Source organism: Gavialis gangeticus, unplaced genomic scaffold (genome assembly GCF_001723915.1).
Source record: "Gavialis gangeticus isolate Ggan-Ray unplaced genomic scaffold, GavGan_comp1, whole genome shotgun sequence".
Classification (NCBI taxonomy): domain Eukaryota; kingdom Metazoa; phylum Chordata; order Crocodylia; family Gavialidae; genus Gavialis; species Gavialis gangeticus.
The window spans coordinates 11,258,911-11,264,204 of NW_017729011.1; the positions used below are offsets into that span (position 1 = coordinate 11,258,911).

At 42.7% G+C, this 5,294-nt stretch overlaps 1 protein-coding gene across 2 annotated transcripts in view; it reads left to right on the plus strand.

Moving 5' to 3' along the window:
• TLR4 (toll like receptor 4) overlaps nt 1-5,294 on the plus strand; it is a 39,889-nt gene that overhangs the window by 18,023 nt on the left and 16,572 nt on the right. For both annotated transcript variants that reach the window (XM_019510517.1, XM_019510516.1), the window contains one exon: nt 1,463-1,592. The gene's annotated coding sequence lies outside the window, so the exon portion shown is untranslated. The remainder of the gene's footprint in view (nt 1-1,462; nt 1,593-5,294) is intronic.

The window sequence follows — 5,294 nt, forward strand, 5'->3', positions numbered from 1 at the left end:
TATAGCATTTCCTTCTTCCTGGGGCCCTCTTGGTTTGTAATTAATCTGCAGGATTGTGGAGTAAATCTGTGCTTCAGTAAAGCTTCTCTCTACACAACCACACAACCTACAGGGACTGCTAGGTTGGAAGAGGTGTTGGAAGTACCCTAGGGCCCATCAGACCCAAGGCCTAGTAGCTCATAAATGGGAGGTTAGAGTCTAGGAGAGTCAGCTCTCCATCAGTGGATGGGAAGTTTTTCAAAGGACTATGGTAGTTGGCAGAGATCAAGAAAAGGGCTAATTCACTGATACCATTCCCTACCTATGCCCAGAGGAACACAGGGGGAGCATCTGCTGTTAAAGCCTTAGCTTGCTTGCACTGCAGTGAATGGCCAATATCCTAGTGACCCCTTGATGGAGCTGCAATGTGATCTTTCTTCCGTGCTGGTCCAGGGGTGACATGATAAATGCTATTTACAACATGGAGCAATAGAAAGGCTACTTTGACTCAAGCACTCATAAAAGGGGCTTGGTCAGTATTTGGCCCAGCTCTCCAGTGCATGGTATGTATCTGTATATCTGTGGTACTGTTTAACTCCTAATGAAATGTGAAGCTTGCTCATCCCAGAAGTGGAGGAAGGTACTTGGTGGGATGGGCCGTGGTGGTGGGAAGTCATGGAGTTGTTCTGGGGAGACGTATCAGACAATGCCAACAATGAACAGTTTGAGGCTGTGGATTTCAACTCACCAAGGGAGGTTCCACTGAGGGAAGGGAATGAAGTGATGTCTTTTATTGAGTTTGGGGGATCCAGGTCACCTGAGATAATGGTAATCTTGTTGATAAAGAACTGGGGAGCTGAAAATCCTTCACAGACATGCTTTCTCATGAAACAAATGCATCTTCACCTCACTAGAATTACAAATAGGTGGAGGGGGTGAGGGGGGGGATGTTTGGGGGGTTGTCCTTTAAATTTTGGGGTACTTCAAAGCATCCTACCAGGAACAGTGGGGTGACCCAAGAATCTTGCCCAGTCTTCTCCTAGTTTCATCTTCCCTGTTAATGACTTACTCACTGTGTAGTACCTAAAGCTACAATGCTGAACCCACTGAGAATAGGGAACGAAATGTTGGATCAGGATCCTTCCTCTGTGACTAACGCCATCAATGTTCATAGGACTGCTCACAGAGCAAAGGGTGGCTGAGTTTGAGCACGGGAACCTTTGGTAACAGGGAGAGACGGAGACTGGGAAATCTTCAGTTACCAGCTCCCATTTGCATCTTTGGAAATGTTGTCGTCATGAACTTACCACTTGTGTGTTACTCAATGGTGTTGGCCTACCACATCCCATAGGCCTCATGTTGACTCAGTATTTATTGTCCACAGGGATTATTATAGCTTTTTATGTGTGCTGTCTGCCTTCTTTTCTGTTGCTTGGGGTATTGAAACTTATCTGAAATCTTCATCTCTGCCCTCCCTGTACAGGCAGTTAAAGGGTCTTTGCACCTGCCCTATCACAAATGGAACTGGAATACCTCCTCCTTGAGGAACTTTCCACCCCTCCATCATCTGTGATGTATCATACAAGCTGCTTTAACTGAATAAATTGGACAAGGTATGGACCTGACCCTGGATCACATCTGGCTATGACAAATGTCTCTAGTCTCCACGTGCCCTCATTGACTCGGTGTCTTAATGCTTCAGTGCAATACACTGTTGCCTAAGGGAGACTCCTAGAAAGCAGAGAAGGGAAAGAAAAAGACCCAATTACTTAAATCATTAGCATCACTTCCTGCCAGTGCAAGGTGTTGTCCTGAAGCCTGACATCCAGGGCTCTGGCCAGTCTAGCTCTAAATGGTTCCATTATATCCCTTGGGAAAAAGAACCAAAAACAGGCTGGTTTGGGGGTATTACTGATATCTAACTTATTTTTCCCTTTCTCAGTTTTATCCCATCACTCTTTGTCATACAGCATTTAATAATCTTTCCTCCACTTGGTGAGTGCTACCTCAAGCTAGCCACAGGACCTTGGCAGGGATCTCCTGGCTCTTCGAATCCTGCCCCCTGCTATACTGGGCAAACGTATCATGTAATTCCTTTTATGCACACTTAAGTTTTCTCTCTTCCCAACATACAGGCCCGTACAAATAACAGGCTACTGCAAGAAGAAGCAAATTTAGGTTGCCAATCCTCAAAGCAATGTGATATGAAAGAGAATTCAAGTTTAATGCTGCTTGATGCCAACTCCTTCTGTAGCATTTGTTTCCCATTCACTGGGGCGCTAAGGATTATTTTGTTAATAAGTACGATAATTTGTTGTCTTTTGTCCTGATGATCTTTGAGATGGTGCCTTAAAACCGTTAATTAAGATTAAGCCTCCCAGCTACCACTGTGAGTTAGGGAAGTATTACTATCTGCATTAATTGTGAGGAAAATTTGAGGACTAAATGACTTGTTCAAGGTCACCCAATGATTCTCAGCCAGAGCTGGGATTAAGTCTCCTGACTTCCAAACCCGATGCTTCAAAAGCACTTATCCCTGCTAAAAGTCTTGAAAGGTGCTATAATCCAGGGAAAAAGTGCTAAGTGTTTACTTAGACGCTGGAAAAATGGCGGGTATGTTCCCTGCTGAGCAGAGCTCTAAGGCTGTTCCACTTGATCTCATTCTTTTAATGTAGGTGTGTGTTTGTCAATGCCCATGTTGTCCATAAATGAACGAATTGGTTTTTGTAACATTTAGGCTACCAACAAGAATTTAATGCACACACTAGAATTTAGCATGATGCTGACACCCCGGAGCACATCCACAAACAAGACATGTCCAGAAGTCAGGAGAGGACAGAAGCATTGAATATTCAGGGTGGTTTGCAGATGTTGTTTGCAAGCACGATTCTTTCCAAATGCTCCTTTATATGCCCCGTAGTTAAGGCTTTACCTTTCCTAAGGCCTTATTTTCCCCACTAGCTACACTGTTCTGCACAATGTCATCTTAAGTGGGTGCACCTTGTTTATGTGTCATCGCAAAGGTTTGATCTGGAAACTGCTCATCACTTTTTCTTGTCTTTTTTGGCTAAGAGAGGAATGAAGGAGGGCAGTTGGTCATAAATGTGGCAGGCTGCTTAGTGCTGGGATTGTGAAGTTGAATTCATAGTGCATAGTGTAAGTTCAGAATGTGTTTGTATCCTGTTATCAAGAAATATGCTACCACCAGAATCTCTCCTTCGATCTCAGCCCCCTGTATGAGCTGAGAGGTCAGTGCTGTAGGATTTGGATACCTGAACAACAAAGCAGTAGGTTTACACTTTTTGGAATAAGCTGCTCCTTTAGGTGATGCTTCTTGGATGAAACTGGAGCTGCCACCATTCTTATACCATTCCCCATAGTAATTTCTTCCTTTTTCTTTTCTTTTCTTTTCTTTTCTTTTCTTTTCTTTTTCTTTTCTTTTCCAATCAGATTATCCAGTCATGGAATTGTTCAGAAATGGATATTGCTCTTTCTACGTGCACCTTACCTTAAATCCAAATCTACTTTTTTAAGTGGATGAAGCTAAACTGAAATAAAGCACTGGTTTTTTTGGAACAAGAGTGGTGACACATGGAGTTATTGTGTGCAATATAATAGATATCATATCTAACAGGCATTGTTGTGCATACATTGAGTTGGTTCAGTTGAGTTAATGTCACACAGGGAGAGGTTTAAGATATATCGGAAAAGCTACTCTTCTATCACAATAAGAACATGGCTGAGGAGTCTTTCCTATAATAAGCCTTTAGAACTGGTAAAGCTTCCCCAAGGAGATAAGGCCTTAGCTTACTTTTTCCTCGCCTTGTCACAGGACCTCACCCCCGCCCTGACACTGCAGCTAGTTTGCTATGGCACTTCCTATTCCATGACTGTCATCCTTTTTCTGGGTTACTTCTCTTTTTTGATGCAGTTCCATCTCCCTGTCGGAGGCTCTTTGTGGACTTCACTCCGTATCATCAGCTCACGTGGTTTAGGGGTGAGTGGAAGAGCCTGAGAAGTTGGCTGCTAAAGCAGAAATGGGTAGACAGAAGAGGGGCTCTGGGAAGCATTTGTATGCATGCTTATCCAGAGAGCTGAGTACAGAAGTCAGTAGTAAAGCAAGGCAGGCAGTCTCATGATTATATGTTTAAGCATCCATCCCATCTTTTGCTCAGTGCCAGGGTGTGACATCCTTGCTTTCTTTGCAACATTAACAGTAGGTACTAACCACATGGCCACAGTAATGTTCTAAATAACAGTGATCACTAAATACATACAAAAATATAAGCCTGGGTGCATTTGTGTGCTGCTGGTCTGTTGCTTTCTTGCTGTAACAGAACTTTTGTCCTGGAAAACAAGAATCATGACCCACTGCTAGTGCTTTGTATCAGTTAAATTCATTCAGTATACCTCAGGCCATATAAATAGAACACCTACTGCAATCAAAAACATGTGCTTCATCAGTGGGCCAGGATAGTCTATGTAGATTTGTTGCCATGGCGTAGTTGAGTGTCCCCAAGTTGGCAAAAGAGCACAGTAGGTATTTGCTATTTTTGCTGACATCTATGAGGCTGTTTTGTTATTTCCCCTCTCATATTTCATTTGCTGGGTCCTGGCCATGACATTCATTTTACAATACCCAGATAGCTTTTGCATAATTCTTGGGACGTATATGAATTCGGCTTTGTCAGAATAATTATTCTGGTGCTATACTAGGTAACCTTGATATATGCTTACCCATTGTTTTCACGCAAAAAAGCTGGGCACGGTTGTTTATGTGCATAAACCCATTGTAATGTCAGCCACTATAGCTGCACTGGATCGTTTCAGTTTTGTGTTGTGCCATGGCATTTGTCTCTGGCAAGGGTTCACAATTTGTGCCATATAGAACATATCGACTGTCTCTTGTTCCACTGCATGATGCTTATCTCCCACTTTCAATGACAGGCATGACAAGCAGTTTGCTTTTGCCTGCTGACTGAACCTTTTGAACTCAATATTGTAACACCAAGTGCCTAAGAATACTGCTGTATTTGCACTGCAGCCATTGCTAGTGCTGTTTTTCTGGTTTTAAAAAAAATGGAAGCTTGTAGTTTAATGATCTGTAACAAGAGTAAATCATTCTTCATACAGATATTGGTGAAACTTCTTAACACCCTGGATGAAACTCAGAGCTTCTCTATCAATTTGTGTATAGTTCCATCCTACAGAGGTAAGAGATCTAGAAACAAAGGCAATAGGCCCTTTGCTATGATCTTCCATCAAGTATGAAATTACTGCACCTGTTCCATATGGGGAAGTGTCATAAGCTAACT